The sequence below is a fragment of the Sapajus apella genome, unplaced genomic scaffold (assembly GCF_009761245.1).
Source record: "Sapajus apella isolate SASKATOON/1434 unplaced genomic scaffold, GSC_monkey_1.0 scaffold79, whole genome shotgun sequence".
Taxonomy (NCBI): domain Eukaryota; kingdom Metazoa; phylum Chordata; class Mammalia; order Primates; family Cebidae; genus Sapajus; species Sapajus apella.
Window position 1 is genome coordinate 648,883 of NW_022437019.1, and position 18,323 is coordinate 667,205.

Sequence of the window (18,323 nt, forward strand, 5' to 3'; positions counted from 1 at the left end):
ACACATACCGAAACCACATTCACACCAAGCCCATTTTCTATGTGACTAATCAGGATGTTTGAGAGAGAACTGAAAAGAAGACAACTTTCCTGTCATGTGATTCAGTATTCTTTTTCCTGCCTTCTCTATGAACCATCTAAAATCAGCTTGTTTACTGGAGAGTGACTCTCCCACTTTGGGAAACCCCAATTTACAGAAACAAAAACAAACCCTGGACACAGAATCGGAAGTCTCGGGTTTGACTGCATTCTGCTACCTTCTTCTTGCTGCATGACCTTGAGCAAGTTACTTAGTTTCTGTGAGCCTCTGATTCCTCTGACATACCCCCTGTCTCTGAAGAGTGCCTTGACAATTGACTAAGTGACAGCCCAGAGCATAATATAGGGTACATATCAGGCCAGGGACTCAACAAATGCATATTCAGTCATTTGTGGACGGAAGTAAATTGGGAGAGAGAAAGATACATCTGTGAAGCTGCAGTGGTTTTCAGAAACTGGTTTAAGATTTTCTTGGGGCAAGGGAAGAACATATCCTGGCCTTAGGATACCAGGGCTGGGCATGATGGCTCACACCTATAATACCAACACTTTGGGAGGACAAGGTGGGAAGATTGCTTGAGCTCAGGAGTTTAAGACCAACCTGGGCAATGTAGAGAGACTCCGTCTCTACAAAAAATAAAACATTAGCCAGGAGTGGTGGCTGGCACCTGTGGTCCCTGCTACTCCGGAGGCTGAGTCAGGAAGCTAACTAAAACCCAGGAGAGGGAGGCCTGCAGTGAGCTGTGATCACTCCACTGCACTCCAGCCTGGGTGACAGAGCAAGAGTCTGTAGCAAAAAAAAAAAAAAAAAAAAAAAAAAAAGGCACTACCAGAAACCATGACAATGAATGTTAAGTAATAAAGTCCTCTGTGATTCAGAAGAGCGCAAGGGCACATAAAATACAGCAGAGCACTCTGGGAATTAAAGACTCTTGTTGCATAGAATCAAATATCCTAGAGCTGAAAGAGACCTTAGGAGTCAGGTCCCTTCCATTTTAAGCATGAGTCAATTAAGGAAGGCTGGATGATTTGTCCCAGGCCTTAGAGCAATCCTGTGGGGAGGCAGGTGTTGGGAGCGCTGTGGTGGTGGGTGGAATGTGTGAGGGGCCAGGGCCATTCCAGGAAGCATGAGGCTAGACTTGAAACCTGTTCTTACCTTCATTAGCTGAGCTGAGTTCTCAATATAACCTTCACTTGAAAAGGCTCTCATTTTAAGCTGCTCAAGGCAACTTGCTGTATGCTAAAAATGTATTTCTTTTTATAAGTTCCAAGAAACAAAGATGTTTTATGATCACTACGCCCATCAAGCATTGCTTGCAAGAAAAAGTGCGGGGGACAAATCCTAATCCAACATTGCCAGCATTTGGCACAAACCACGTTTGACCGGTTTAATGAACATAATCCCATTTTTGAGTACGTTCACCTCAACTTCCTCCCCATCTTCTTTTAACCGGTTTGCAGCCTAAATTTCTACGGACCACATCATACCACCCCTACTCCTGAGGTTTTTGCAAATGTCTAATTTCTCTCTGCCTCCTACAGAACTCTCAGCCCATAAAGAGCAGGGATGCATGCGTTGGCAACACACGGAGTTTGGTTCTCTCGTTGCCAGACTAAGCCAAGTTCTCAGGTAAGCGTGCCTCTCCACTGTGGGCATCCTGTTCTAAACCCACTTTGTTTCTCAACGGGCCTCTGCAGGCACCTCGCCAATGGGTCTCCCCATGTGTACTGTCTCTCTTCTTTTACGCTTATTTTTAAAATATGTTCTGAAACAGGGTCTCACTCTGCCACCCAGGCTGGAGTGCAGTGGCACTATCATAGCTCACTGCATCCTCAAACTCCTAGAGTCAAGCAATCCTTTCACCTCAGCCTCCCCAGTAACTGGAATTATAGGTTCTTACCACCACAACCCGGTAATTTTTTTTTAAATAATTGTTTTCTGTAAAGACTGAGTCTTGCTATGTTGCCCAAGCTGGTCTCAAACTTCTGGGCTCAAACAATCCTCCTACCTCAACCTCCCAAAGTGCTGGGATTACAGGTGCATGCCACCACATCCAGCCCCTCTCTCACTTCTTAAGTATCTGCTCCACATAGTAGCCAAAACAATCATTGCAAAATTTGGATGGGAGTAAGGTTACACTCTGACTTAGAACCATTCAGTGGCTTTCTGATCTAATTAGGAAGTAAGACCAAGTCTGTTGCTATGGACCAAAGCCCTGAACAACCTACCCTGCCTCTCCTGTAAACTCCCACCACAGTCCATTTCAGTGTTTATCCTCTAGTCTCAGTGATCCTTCTTGGACCCACAGTGCCTTCAGTCCCTAAAGGCTCCTGCTCTTCCTGCCTGCAATACTTCCCCCACCTACACCACCCTCCCTGCCCAGCCTGCAGCTCTGCTGGAGTTTCCCAGGTCATACCTCCCATGACTACCACCAATTCAGACCAGACCACGCCAAATACCCCTCCTTAGACATTTGCCTGGCACAAGGGACCTTGTCATCAAAGACCTTGGCACAGTTGTTCTTGTACATATATCTCTGCCATTCTTTGATCAAGGTATCTCTCTATCTAGCCTGTAGTCCTCCTAAGGATGGAACCTTACTTATTCTTGCTTGCCTTTGTATCTCCAGCATGTACCACAATGAAGTTGAAATATTTGTTGCAGAAATAATGAGTAAATTGGATTCAGTGGGAAGACACTAAAAATTAATCCTCAGTTTATCCCTTGTCCTTCAGTCCCCATATTGGGATGGTACCCTTAGTGGGTATGGTCCCTAATGGTATATGGTATAAATCCATACATAAAGAAACAATTCTCTCTATGCTCATTCTGCTTTCCACCAAAACCAAAAGGATCTTCAGAAGCTTAACACTTAACAAATATAAAACCAACATACATAGACTTAAACAGAATACGTATCTTTTAAATTAAGAGTTTCTGCATTCAAGTTATTTCATAGTATATTCCCAAAATGATTGCTGGATTATTTACTTCCTGGAACGAAATGACCTATTACTGTGGTTTTGGTTTATGTATGTATGATTTTTCTTTTTTTAGTTTTGTTCCCAGAACAAATAACCAGTCTTCCCCAAAGAGAAATTTAAGTCCTTGAGGAATAGAAAACAGCAACTTGGAAACAGCAATTTTTCTACCTCCTCACCATCACGCCCTAGTCTCAGCTCTTTGCAGAAATTAGGGCCTGCAACTGGTAATGTGCCCAAGGCTTCTAACTCTCCTGAGGTCTGCATGGCATTCAGGACCCAGGAATAAGAAGACACTAATGTTTGCTCCCAGTACCCCTCCCCCTGCCAAGACCTATTGATGGCCCAATTTAACATTGTTTCAGAATAAACTGTCATCATAATTAAATCCCAATGCATTTTGCACATTTTACCAAGATACCGCCTTACCATATGAAAGAATACATGAGTTTTGAAATTAAAACAGATTGTTAACTATTTTTCCCTGTAATGTTTCTATTAAAGTGCTAGAATTTATTACATGTGAACTAGACCATTCCAGACAAAATGCAATTTCAAAGAGACAAAGTCTAACTAAAGGAACCTTTTGGGCAAAGCTTTTTGCCTTGGCTTAAACCACAACAAAAGTGAAAAGACAGTAAAATCACACCAAAAGATTATTTGCTCAGAAGCAAATAACAGCTTTATTATCATAAATGGCTTTCACAAATTCTTAGAATCCGTAAGTATGCTATATTAAATTTTACTCAAATGAAACCCATATATTTGCTCCTGACAAAAACCTTTATTTCTTAAATAATTAGCTAAACATGGTGACCTCTACTCCGTGCCTCACCTTGGTTTCCCAGGCAGCAGACACAGTGCTATGATACCCTGGTTATGCTGACAGAAAAGCCTTCTTGCTCATGAACAAAGGGCTGAGTCATGTTAATTGCTGAACTTGAGAGTGATTCACACAGTTCTTCCACTGAGCACACCAAGCCTGAAGGAACTCAATTCCACAGGCAGAAATCACGGATGGGTGATGGAGGTGAAGAGAAGTTACTTGCTATTGTCAATGTCTTTGGTGTGCTTTTTTGTTTTAAAATAAAAAACAATATACCTTCAGTAGTTGAGAGTCAGGGATCAAAGGAAGCAAAATCAAAGCCACACAAAGCATCAACATTCATAAACTCAGGCTGCTGACCTGGAGTGAGTTTCAAAGATTGAAGCTGTGCCTCATCTCCACTAATATGCACCCCTTGGGTCAAAAAATCTCTGATGAAACTCAGTCTGTAATCATTTTTTTCAGTAAAGAGTCATCAAGCTCCTTATCTCTGCCAGGCAAGCCGCCAAGGACACTGAAGAGAAAATGCAGTACAGATACCACCCCAGTCCCAAAGAGCTCAGGGGCCAGTGGGTAACTTCTGACAATAAACACGTGTCCTTTTCTGATTTGCCCCATGTGGATGTCACATTGCCTCTTTCTGAACCCATCCAAATGCTATCCTTGTATTCTGACATGGTTAGGCTTTGTGTCCCCACTCACATCTCATCTTGAGTTGTAATCCCCAGGTGTTGAGGGAGAGACCTGGTAAGAAGTGATCAGATCATGGGGGCAGTCACCCTCTCCCTGCCTCCGGCATTCTCGTGATAGTGAGATCTCAATAGATCTGATGGTTTTATAAGGGGCTCTTCACCCTTCACTCCTCACTCTTTGCTCTTTCTTATCTCTTGCTGCCATGTCAAGAAGGTCCTTGCTATCCCTTTGCCTTTTGTCATGATTGTAAGTTTCCTGAGGCCTCCCTGGCCATGTGGAACTGTGAGTTAATTAAACTTCTTTTCTTTATAAATTACCCAGCCTTGGGTATGTCTTTACAGCAGTGTGAAAACAGACTAATACGTATTCTTTTGTGACTCTTTCTCATTATCTTTCCCCTTTCCTACCATATGTTAAACTCCCTGAGAGTAAGAGCAGCTTTCCTCACCTTGTAATGTCCAAATCCAGGAAGTCTTGTTTAGTTTAATTGAAAGACTTCACCATCAGGAGCCCTTGTCTCTTCCACGTGGACCCCTGCACTGGTCTTCAAAGTCTATGTTCTCTTACCGTTTTCTACCCCCTCACAACTGCCTGGGGCCTCTCTCTAAGACATACATGTAGCAGTGTCATTCCCTGATGTTTATATCTCTAGTTGCATCCCACTACCATCCTAGAGAATAAAAATTCCTTCCCCTACAAATAAGGCTCCTTATAATCTAATGCCAACCTAGTGCTTATAGCCTAACTTCCTATTCTACTTCCCCCAGCCCCATCTCCTTGCCACTTTCTAAAAAGTCACAGGCTACTACCTATCGGTGATTTTGCACATGCTGTTCCCCCCAACCAGGGACACTATTCTATCATCTATCTACCACAGGAAATAATTTTAATTCAGGGAAAGAAAAGGAGAGTAGCATTATTACTACTGATAGTGATAATAAAAGCTCTAGTTTCTTAAAGTTACAATAAGCTATTACTAACGGCTTTGCTTGTATTATCTCATTTGTTCTTCAAAAAATTACCCCAGGGCATTTTATGATTACCCCCATTTTCTAGAAGAATAAATAGAGGCTTAGGGGGAGATAAGTAATCTGTCAGAGTCCACAGGTAGGAGGTGGTAAAGGCTGGAGTTCTTTCAAGGTCTGACAAACTTGGGAGCCTGGGCTCTTAACTCCGATGCCAGACAGCAAGTTGCAATTTAAATGTCACCTCCTCTCTGTAACTTTTTCTCATCATCCCCCGCCACTGCCGTGGAATTAGTCACTCCATCCTCCAAGTACCCACAGCATGTTGTGCAGGCTGCCACTTTTCATGTCATATCAACATTTCTTTTGTCAACCTCTCATGCTCATCTCCACCAGAGAGAAAGTCCTGGGGAGACAGAATTGTCATTTCCATCTCTGAAACTCTCCAAGGGCTTCTCAAGTTGCCTGAGGTTCTGTAAATCCATTTGTATATGTTTGTTGAATGAATTAGGAGACTATATGAAAATGAAGAATACATAATAATGACCAGCCTGGCCAACATGGTGAAACCCCATCTCTACTAAAAATATAAAAATTAGCAGGGTGTGGTGGTGGACACCTATAATCCTAGTTACTTGAGAGGCTGAGGCATGAGAATCCCTTGAACCTGAAAAACAGAGGTTGCAGTGAGCTGAAGTCATGCCACCGCACTCCAGCCTGCACAAGACAGTGAGGCTGTGTCTCAAAAAAAGTTTCAGTATATTTGACTGTCTCATTAATTCCTACTTTTAAAGAAATTGTATTAAAGTTATTTTTCCTGATGATAAAAGGAAAGCAAAATGATTTTTTTTAAAGTAAAACTCCCAATAAGAACACATGGACACAGGGAGGGGAGCATCACACACTGGGGTCTGTTGGGGGGAAATGGGGGAGGGACAGCAGGGGGTGGGGAGTTGAAGAAAGAGAGCATGGGAAGAAATGCGAGATATAGGGGATGGAGAGGAAGGCAGCAAATCACACTGCCATGTGTGTACCTATGCAACAATCTTGCATGTTCTTCACATGTACCCCAAAACCTAAAATGCAATTTTTTTTAAAAAAAAAGGCAAGCTCCAGAAATGTGCAAGTCATGTGTCCTTTAAGCAGAAGATACTAACACAATCTGAGCCTTAGAACATGTTCTGAGCTCTGGGAGATCAAGGCCCTCTGGTGAGGGGCCATATTTCTTTCCCCTCCTTGAACTTCAGTTTCCTCGATGACTTTATTGTTATTATTATTGCTGTCATTGTTGTTGTTGTTGCTTTATTCCTGCAACCCTCTGTCTGTATAGAATTCACCGAATAGTCTTGTGTTATTAAAAATCACCATAAATATCATTTAATGGCTGCAAAAATGCATCACTGCATGAATGTAGCATAAATCTAGAAAAATGGGTTCTGATTTTGAAGGATCATTGGACAGAATTGACTCCTTTGAGTCACATAAGGTCAGTACCCTGGACAGGGGTGATGGAGCTGAGATTTGCGGAGAGCCTATTTCATTAGCAATTGTTCCAACATGGTTTTCCCAGGGACAGTGTATTAGTCCATTTTCATACAGCTTAGAAAGACATACCTGAGACTGGACAATTTACAAAAGAAAGAGGTTTATTGGACTTACAGTTCCACTTGGCTGGGGAGGCCTCACAATCATGGCAGAATGTGAAAGTCACATCTGACATGGTGGTAGACAAGAGAGGAGAGCTTGTACAGGGAAACTCCCCTTTTTAAAGTCATCAGATTTCATGAGACTTATTCATTATTAGGAGAACAATACAGGAAAGACCTGCCTCCGTGATTCACTTACCTCCCACCAGGTCCTTCCCACAATACGTGGGAATTCAAGATGAGATCTGGGTGGGGACACAGCCAAACCATAGCAGGCATTGTCAGATCCTCAACAACACCCCCAGGGAAGGACATTCATGATGGGATTTCTCCTTCCAGTGTGGTTCCAGGCCTTCACAGGACACACAGGGTGTCTCACAGAGGCTTTCTTCATAGCCCAGCCATAGCGACAGCTGGATATTACTTCTCAAATCCAGAAAAGATCTCAAGACAGGGCTGTAAAACAGTTTGTAATCTTATTCCTGACATCTGTGTCAAAGTAGGGAGAAGACAGCCCACAAGGGGAATAGTAATAGCTATTAATTACCAAGGGCCTACTACATGTTAAGCCTTGTATGGTGAGCTTCACACGTTTTAATTGGGTCTTTATCACAAGCTTGGCAGGTAATGACCATTACTAGCCCAACTTTACAGAGAAGCAAAATGAGAATCTGCACTATGAAGAGACTTTCTAGGTGTGGAATGAGGAGGCCTCCTCCCTCCTTGAGGAAAGGAGGACACCGGCTCCCAGCCTGTCAACTCCTTTCAAGCAGCACAGCTTGTCCCCAATTCCATAGCACTTAGAAAGCAATGTCAGGGATAGAGGTACTTGCCAATGCCCAAATGGCAGATATGCTGTTTCTCAAGTTCTCCAAGAATAAGAAAAAGCTGGCCTCTCTTTCAGTGCCAGGAAACAGGACAAGAAATACAGTGGAGTCTTACCTTTAAGAACACACTTAAAATCACTTGTCCCAAATCTGATTTGTCTAGCTCCACTAACAGAAGCTGAAAGGCACCAAGATATCTGGAGGTAATTTTATTAGGATTTGATGACGGACTAGTCATTCTGTGTGACTGCATTTCCCAGCACTTGCTGAATAATTACAAAACTGTCTCTCTCTCTCTCTCTCTCTCTCTCTCTCTCTCTCTCTCTCTCTCTCTTTCTCTCTCTCTCTCGGTGCTGATAGCTGTAGTACCTGCGTGGCCAGTAATGTCCCCAGCTTGGCCAGCAGCCTCTCCAAGGCCTTCAGAAACATGAGGCATGTTGATATGGTTTTGCTGTCCCCACCTAAATCTCATCTCAAATTGTAATCCCCATAATCCCCAGTTGTTGAGGGAGGGACCTGGTGGGAGGTGATTGATCATGGGGGCTGTTCTCATGCTGGTGAGTGACTTCTCACAAGATCTGATGGTTTTATGAAGGGGTTCTTCTCCCTTCTCTCTCTCCTGCCACCATGTAAGATGTCCCTGCTTCCCTTTCCACCATGATTGTAAGTTTCCTGAGGCCTTCCCAGCCATGAGAAACTGTGAGTCAATTAAACCTCTTTCCTTTACAAATTACCCAATCTTGGGCAGTTCTTTATAGCAGTGTGAAAATGGATTAATATGCATGTGTAGTGAATCAAGTGAAACTTACATGGCAGCAACAGCAGCAGCAGCAGCAGCAGCAATGGCAGCAGTGACATCATCATCATCATTATCTAGGAGCACTCCCTACTCATATCATAGGTCTGCTCCATTGGACACAGCAGGGAGAATGCAGTAGCTATCTTAACAAATTGAACAACCTCATATTTCCTCCTAATTCTCATTTCTGCAGCAGCTAATCATGGGACAGAAGAAAGATTTGGAGAATGAAGCATGCTCTTTCATGCCCCAGCTCTCACATTTTAGTTTGCCTGAAAGAATTCTGCCACACAGAGCTAGTAAGACATTTGGGAATTTTATATTTTAAAAAATATTTACAGGAAAGACTGTCATGAAACAAAACTTTATTCACCTTATTTTTAAAATTGAACTTTGTAAAGTTTGTCATTAATTTTTTCCTTCAATTAGTTTGTTCTTTTCATTAATTCACTGCCATAGCTTGGACTGAGTACCTGCTACACACCATGCCCTGGATAGAAGGATGGATGGAAAGATAAAAGGACATGGTCCCTTCCCGCATGGTCTTACTTTACTGTGAAACATAGATAGGTAAAGAGAAAATTCCAATACATGTACAGTAGTAATGTTGTAACTGAAACGAGGACAAAGAACAACCAGAAAGACAGCCTAACACAATGACAAGAGTTTTGCAGACCACAAAAAGGGATAGGGCAAGAAATGCTCTTCCCACTTAAAATGCACCAAGACTTCCTCTCCACCCATTCAAGTTTTTCGTGACAATCAAGAACCAGTTCCAGTTCAGTGAGGTCTACACTGATAAATGACTTCTGTCCAGACATGCTACAGATCCTTTGAAAGTTGAGATATGAATCCATGTTTTGCATATATATTTTAGGCCTAGTGTGCCCTGGTGTCTGTTCACCAAAGTCCTTATTAAGGAAATGCTTCCCCTGCCAAAAAGCTTGCACACATCCCTATTACCACATTAAGCTGCAACCAAGCTTCCCCAAGCTCATGATGCCACCTTTTGGCTACAAACTATCATTTCAGGTCTCGTGTCTAATTTTTTCTACTATTTTCTTTCTTAACTTGATTCTCTCTCTCTGAGGAAGCTATGGATCCTAGCTTCCTCCTTCCCAGGCTTGCAATGCTGGGAAGGTGCTGGAGCCCTCTAACAGCCATTTCCTCTTTGAGAGGCGATACTAATTATTGCCAGCCTCACTGACTAAATTAGATAATGCCCTTAAAGTGCTTGGTACCATCTTGGTCACACAAATGCTCCATAAATGTGAACTGTTAATCCTAACAGCACATTCTGTGAAAGGGACTTTTCCGCTCCCCACTCCTGCTCTTTTTCCACTCAGGCCAGTTGTTCAGCAACAAGTCTTGCTCCTCCCTTATTCTCCAAGTCTAATCATAACATAAAGGTCACAGTAATAACTCTTGCATGTTGAGAAGATGATGGTTTGTGTGGAACTAAAAGTAGACAGTAGGCCGGGCGCGGTGGCTCACGCCTGTAATCCCAGCACTTTGGGAGGCCGAGGCGGGTGGATCATGAGGTGAAGAGATCGAGACCATCCTGGTCAACACAGTGAAACCCCGTCTCTAATAAAAATACAAAAAATTAGTTGGGCAAGGTGGCGGGTGCCTATAATCCCAGCTATTCAGGAGGCTGAGGCAGGAGAATTGCCTGAATCCAAGAGGCAGAGGTTGCTGTGAGCCGAGAACGCGCCATTGCACTCCAGCCTGGGTAACAAGAGCGAAACTCCGTCTCAAAAAAAAAAAAAAAAATAGACAATAAAAATCTTTCATTCACTTAGTAGGTGTGAATGTCAACAATCGTTGACATTGTCCTGAGGGCCAGGGACACTCCTACAAGATGCTCGTGGCTAGACTCAGGCTAGCAGCCTCGGTGGGAGGGAGGCATTTAGAGTTGAAAGGTCTTTAGGGACCAGGATGAACAGTGCCTGGAGATGAGCTAAAGACAGAAGGAGAAGGAGAAAGACACTTTGACTCCAGAACCTTTTGGAATCTCCATGCCAGCCTTGTCCTCTTCTGTTAAGCCTGCTATTTCATAAGTACCAACACTCACATAAACAAAACATTTTTTCTATGTTTATAGCTTTGTAGTTTAATTACCAGAATGTAGAAGATCAATCCTCAACATATCATTGTCATCACAAAACCACCAAAAATTCTGTGCCATTTTATATGTTTCTGAAAGTTGCCACATAGATCATCTCATTAGATTCCATGATCCAGGCAAGGTGGCAGCTGAGTTTAAGGTGCTTATCATTCTCCCTAAAATATTTGATTCCTAAAGAATAACCTTGGTTATTCATAGTATAGGACTGTATAATGTGCTATTTAAGGGGAGCAACTCCAAAACAGTACTCCCTGGGTTTGGATCCTAGTTCTTACACTAACAAGCTGTGTGGTTATAGGCAAGCTACATGACCCGTCTGTGTCCCAGTTATCTCAGATGTAAAATATGAGCACCTGATGCAGGTTAAGTAAGGTAAAACACATCAGGTGCTTAGCTATTTGCCTAGCATACAGGATACGTGCTCCATTAAATGATAGCTTTATTATAAATATTATTTTTCAAGAAGGTTCAGGGGCACTGAGTGAAGGCCAAGAGCTAACTAACCACTCCTGGCTGGGGACCATACATCCTCATGTCCTAGACTGTCCTCCCTCCTGCTTACCATGCACTGGGGCTGGGAGGAGTTTGTACTGTCCTGCTGTAGTCCATGGCTCAGTCTCTGGGCTCATGGTCTGGCTCAGAGTGATTACTTAGATAGGTCATTTCCAATTTGGTGTCCCAGGAGTGAAGAGTGAAGTCAGAGCTTTGAAGCCCATTCTCTGATGACACAGATGCCTTCCGGAGCCTCCAGCACTATTAAGAGGTGAAGCAGCAGAAGAGGGGGTGACCTCCAATTTCCTTTTTTTTTTTCTTTTTCAACAAACCACTCTGAATTTCTGGAGCTGGTATGGTGCCAAGCATTTACCTTTATTTAATCACTCAATAGACTCCTCTGTGAAAACCGGGGTAATTAGGCCCAAAATATATCACCCAGAGGCTTATTTTAAATACCCGAAATAAAGGCTAGATCCCAATTTCAACAAAATCACCACATTGTTTTCCTTCCAAGAAGTTCTGGTAGTGTTCAAGTTCCCTGGTTGATTCTCCCTATGGGATTGTTCATCCCCAGCACTAGGGTGGTGGAAGGCAGGGGACAGCCCCTTTAGAGCAGTCAGTAACAGGATGCATCAGCCAGGGAGGGTTCCTGGAACATGCCCTCACCATGTACAAACAAGCCTGGACATGTTTTCTCAAGCTGCTCCAAGACCTGTGAGACAGGACAGTATATTCCTGGAATGGAACTGAGATGACTAGAGACATATGCACTCCAGTGTCCTTGGTTCACAGCCTGCTTATTCCCACCAGCAGTGTCACTTTAGACATGATGCTTTCATGCTCTGCTACTCAATCTGTTCCCCTAAACAATGGGAGATAGCAATAACTGCCTACCTGTGTGTGAGGGCTCAAGATACAATCCATCACACAGTAGGCATTTTGAGTCACACTTTTAAAAATATATATTTTAACATCTCTGAAATTATAATCTGTGTCACATTATAATTGGTAGCAAGTTTTTTCTTATGGATACATAAAAGCATGGTGCATCTTGCCTTTGATAAAATATGGCATGTAACCTGTGGAAATCACTCCCCAGGAAAGGCAGGCTCTCCAAGACTGTTTTTTCCATTACCCTTCTGCTTTTATAACACAGCTTTTTTAAAGGAACCAAGAATATGGACAAGAGAATCTTATTGATATAAGAGCTTTTGGACTGGGCCAGAAAAACACCAATGGTTGCAGTAAATACATAATATTTGCAAGTATCTTGCATATATCACTGTTCTCCAACCTCATGCCATGACAGACAGCACTAATCAATTCCCCAGTTCTTCCCACTGAGCCAACATGTAGGCTCTGCATCCTTCTCAACACAGTTCTACAGGCAGCCAGCCCCAATCAGCCAGGGCTGGCACATGAAACAAAATCTATTTTAGGTCTCCGATTCAGGAGCTTGGGAGATAGAAAAAGAGAATAGGAATCGTCAGCCAAGTCAGGAAATTCATATATAAGAAAATTTCAAATATGGTATGGTTTATTGCACCAAAAAAACAAGGTCTAGAGAGATTAAATTGGCATAAAGTAACCAGCCAATTATCTGGAGAAATAATGTAGAATTTTTTTCCTGTTCTTCCTGATAAGGGAAAATATTCTATCTAAATTCTCAACATCACTAATCATTGGGGAAATGCAAATTAAAACCACAATGAGATACCACCTTACTCCTGCAAGAATGGCCATTATTAAAAAGTGAAAAAACAATAGATGTTGGCGTGAATGTTGGGAAAAGGGAATATTTATACACTGCTGTTGGGAATGTAAATTAGTTCAACTTTTTTGGAAAACAGTATAGGGATTCCTTCCAGAGCTAAAAGTAGATCTACCATTCAATCTAGCAATCTCACTACTAGGTATCTACCCAAAGGAAAAGAAGTCATTATGTGAAAAAGAGACTTGCACATGTATGTTTACAGCAACACAAATCACAACTGTCAACATGTGGGACCAACCTATGTGCCCATCAGCTAATGAGTGGATCAAGAAAATGTGGGATATATGCACCATGGACTACTACTAAGCCATTAAAAGGAGTGAAATGATGTCTTTTGCCACAACTTGGATGGAGCTGGAAGCCATTATTCTAAGTGAAGTAACATAACACAAGATGAAAAACCAAAAACCATATGATATGTTCTCACTTATAAGTGGGAGCTAAGCCATGAGTGTACAAGGCATGCAGAGTAACAGAATGGACTCTGGAGACTCAGAAAGGGAAGGGTGGAAGGGAGGCTGGGAGTAAAAAAACTAAATATTAAGTACAATGCACACTACTCAGGTGATGGGTTCACTAAAATCTCAGAATTCACCACTATATCATTCATCCATGTAACAAAAAACCGCTTGAACCCCAAACATTGAAATAAAAGTGTGCGTGTGTGTGTGCGCGTGCGCACGTGCATGCATGTGTGTTTTTCTAAAATACCATGCTCCCTTTCTCAGCACCAAAGCCAAATTCCTTAGGACTTAAGTAAATAAGAAGTTACCTGACAAATAAGACTGTGGCAAAGAGAGTATGAAAGGTTACTAGTCATGGAAAAGTCATTGCTTTTTGTTTTTGCAAAATTCCCTTTTGCTCACTTGTCACCAACAATTCATTGCTCAGGGGAGTGATCTATAGAAAATATATAATTCCAAGTTTTTCTCAGGAATGGTCATTGCAAAGCGCTGAGCCCAAGAAGCAATCCATCCTAGCCTCATGGTTCCTGTGATTTTAATGGCTAAAACGTTTTATTGCAATGTTCCTATCCCTGAAAATAAGAAAAAAAATGTCACTAATCCCATATAAGAATGAGAGTTGCAACCAGCCATCCTATAACCATTTGGGGCCCTCTGGGGATTTCAAAAGTACTTGACATGTGTGGTGTTTGCCACAAATATTGATTAATATTCCCAAGCAATGGAAACTAACCAATAAAAATCACATCTGGAAAATTAAAAGTGACGGGTAAAATGGGGATCTCTCCTCCTTGTCAAATTTCAATTCAAAATTAGATTGGGGCCTTTAGTGCTAAGACAGGGACTCTTGACCCCTGAGTAATTACTTTCCAACACCATTTTCTTTAATTTGGAGGAGATATTTCTACTCCAGGAATTGCTGGAAAGGCTCTTTCTATGAAAACGAAGCTATATCTTAAGAAAATCTTGTCTGTTGCTCCCTTTTATTTCAGGTACATTTCTGCTCCTAGTGAGGTATGCTTGCCACAGGCCTCTGGCTCTCCCCTCCCAGCACTCTTAGCATGGTAATTACACTAGCAAACTCCAGAGTCATTGAGACTAATGACACAGCTTGCAACTTACAACCTCTGCAAGGCTTCGGGGATGAGCCAGAAAGTCTGAACAGGCAATTCCTTACTCCTTGAAATGTGGATTCCCATATTTAGAAAACATATTTGTTGAATAAGGAAAAGCAATCATAGGGGAAAGCACATACAAGAATATGAAGGTAGGAAATGACAGCATTTTCAGGGAGTATTTCACTAATTCACTCATTTCATTTCGTTAGTGCCTTCATTTGCTCAACAAACAGGTACACACCGCATGCCAGGTACCCTGCTGGGTGTTGAGTATAAAACAGTGAGTAAAACAGGGCATCTGACCTGGTGGGGGGAGTTCCACAAAATGTGGGTGCAGCCTACAAATAGAGAATCACTTTACAATGTCGTAAGCACAATGAGCACAGCGATCTAAGCATGTACAGGGCCTTGGAGAACATGGGGTAAGGGATAGAGGCAGGGTAGCTTGTCCAGCCCCAGGTGGGGAGGGAGTAGGGACAGGTGGGCTGAAAGCAGCAGGACTTGGTGCCTGACTGGAAGTGGCAGACAAGTGAGAGAGAGGGAGGGGCAAGGGTAGCTGGGATCTAGGAGGGCAGTCCCATAAACTTAGGTCCTGAATTCAGGTGGAGTGTGGAGTGGCCTTCGGGGAGCTGGCAATGAGTTGTGTTTGGGGCACAGTGCGTTTGAGATGCCTGAGAGACATCACATCAGAGCAGGTCTGATTTTCTTCAGGGCACAGACCACGCCTAACTCATTTCTGAGTCTTTGTGCTGAGTATCTCAGCGGTTCTCATAAACTGCTGAAGGAATAAATAAATGAATGCTAGGCATAAGAAGCACACATGCAAATGCTTATCCTGTATTATATGATTTAATTTACACAGAAACTCTATGAGGAAGATCTATTATTACTCCATTTATTTCATAAATAGGCACAAGCTTTAAAGTCTTACAGTCTAAGACAGGAGCTGTGACAAGTTCACAGATAAAAATGACTCAAAAAAAAAAAAGAGGCAGAGTACATGAAAATGTGCTCAATATCATTCATCATTGGGGAAATGAAAATTAAAACCACAGTGACATACCATTAGGATTGTTATAATCCAAGGATTGACAGTACTTAGAGTTGGTGGGAATGTAGGTAAACAAAACCTCAAACACTGCGGGTGGGAATATGAAGTGGTACAGCCACACAGTGCGATGGGTCACCCACCGGGTTACTTGGGGTGTATGTCCTCTGCTTATCTTTAAAGGCTGGGCAGTGAGCCGAGGCCAAGGTGCCTAGCCGAGGAGCAAGTGTCCCTGAGAACCCCAACATCCCAGAAGGTAACTAAGAATATACCAAGGAAAAGAGCCCCATCTCACCCACACAGTAGGCAAAGCACCAGAAAATTAGCTTAAAAGCAGCTTAGGGATGGGAGGCAGAGCTGATCTCTAAAGCTGTCCTGCTGCCATCCAAGAGTACCTCGTATGTAAGTCGTAATAAACTTATTTACTCGTCAAACTGAACTAGTCCGAGTCATTCTTTAATCTCTTGGCTCCCTTTTAGTTTCAGGGAATGTTTTTTAAAATATATAATTCCAGGTTTTTCTCATTATCGCTATGATGGAAAACAGGTTGGCAGTTTCTTCTAAAGTTAAACATGCACTTCCCATATGCCCCAGCAATTCCACTCCTAAATTTCTACCCAAGAGAAGTCAAAACCTGTTTCTGAATGTTCAAAGCAGTATTATTTATAATAGTCAAAAGTTAAAAACAATCCAAGTATCTATCCACTAGTGACTGGATAGTCCACTAATTATATATATATATATATATATATATATATATATATCTATATGTTAGTTATAAAATAGTGACTGGATAATCCACAAGTTATATATATATTATAATAGTCAAAAGTTAAAAACAATCCAAGTATGTATCCACTAGTGACTGGATAATCCACTAGTGACTGTGGCATGCTCATATAATGTAACATTATTTATCAATAAAAAGAAATGAAGTACTGATATGTCCTAAAACCTCAAAAACAGTATGCTAAGGAAAGAAGACAGGCACAAATGACCTCAAATTGCATGACTTCATTTACATAAAATTCCCCAGAAAAGGCAATCTATGGAGATGAAAAGTAGATTAGTGATTGCTTAGGGTTGGGAAGAGGAGGGAAAGAAAGTGACTGCAAATGGAACTCTGGAGGGTAAAAGAAGTACTCAAAACTGAATTATGGCGATGGTTGCATAAGTATAAATTTTCTAAAACTCATCAAAATTAATACTTTCAATGGTTAAATTTTAACATGTATAAACTATATCTCAATAAAATTTAAAAAATATAAATAGCACTTGGTGATTTAGAAGAGGGGGTAGTTCCAGGTAGAGAAGCTTCATAAGGGATCAGATTTGTGCTGGGCCTGGAAAACTAGGTAGGATTTCAACATATTGAAAGGTACAAGAAGGAATTTCAAGCAAAGAAAGAAGAGGCTTAAGCCTGAAAGTAAGAAAGTGCCAACATGTTTGGGCAATATCCAGACATCCATTTTGTCTGGATATTTGGATGGAGAAAAGTTGATGAAAAGACTGAAAAATGTGGTTGTGACCAGATTAGATCACAGAAGCTGAAAATGATTGGGCAAATGCATTTATGACTTAATTTTGTAGGCAGCAGGGAGCTGCTGAGCATTCCAGAGAGGGCTGTGTCCTGGTAAAGACTGGTGGGGCAACAATGAGGAATATGTATTAGAAAAGCCAGCCACAAAAGCAGAGCATCAAATAAAATCTCACAGAACTGGCAATACTGAGTGATCACTCGCCTGTGTTGATAAAGCAATAGGACAGAGAGCCTCACTCTACCAGATAGAAAGAAAAATAATAATATGCAGCACTTATTTGGTGCTTCCTATGACCAAGACCCGGTTTTAAAGAATCACTGTTCTATAGGAAAGGGAGTTAAGAGCCTGTTATATACAGAATGAGCCAAATGGATTGATGATAATTTTTTTTACTCCAAAGAGAAAGAATAAAGAATAGGGACGTTATAAAATGCCTCACTTGAGGTCAGGAGTTCGAGACCAGTGTGGTCTTGAACAGTGAAACCCCGCCTCTACTAAATATACAAATATTAACTGGGCATGCTGGCGCACACCTGTAGTCCCAGCTACTTGGGAAGCTGAAGCAGGGCAATCACTTGAACTCAGAAGGCGAAGGTTGCAGTGAGCTGAGATCATGCCATTGCACTCCAGCCTGGGCGACAGAGCGAGACTCCGTCTCAAATAAAAAAAAGGTGATACTTCAAAGGTGGAAGGATGGTAAGTGACACAAATGACAAAGACCAGTTTACACGGCTCTTTGGCCCAAAAACACAAAGAGTACCTAGCACCACTGATGCTCCCTATGGACATCACCACTTCTTTAATGTACATTAACACACATTAAGTAAACATGCATAGGAATGAACAGAGAGAAGTGAATGGGTGAAAAGAAGGTTGTTACACTAGGCTGTTCTGAGGGATCAACTCCTTCCCCAGCTACTGTTGGAATGATACTCTGTACCCTAAGTTCTGCATCCCTGAAGCGGGATTATAGTATATT

The 18,323-nt window shown here is 42.0% G+C and overlaps 1 protein-coding gene across 2 annotated transcripts in view; it reads right to left on the minus strand.

Annotated features, from left to right (window-relative positions):
• The window catches only part of DOCK2 (dedicator of cytokinesis 2), a 443,384-nt gene that overhangs the window by 221,532 nt on the left and 203,529 nt on the right, over positions 1-18,323 (minus strand). The gene's annotated exons all lie outside the window — the stretch shown is intronic.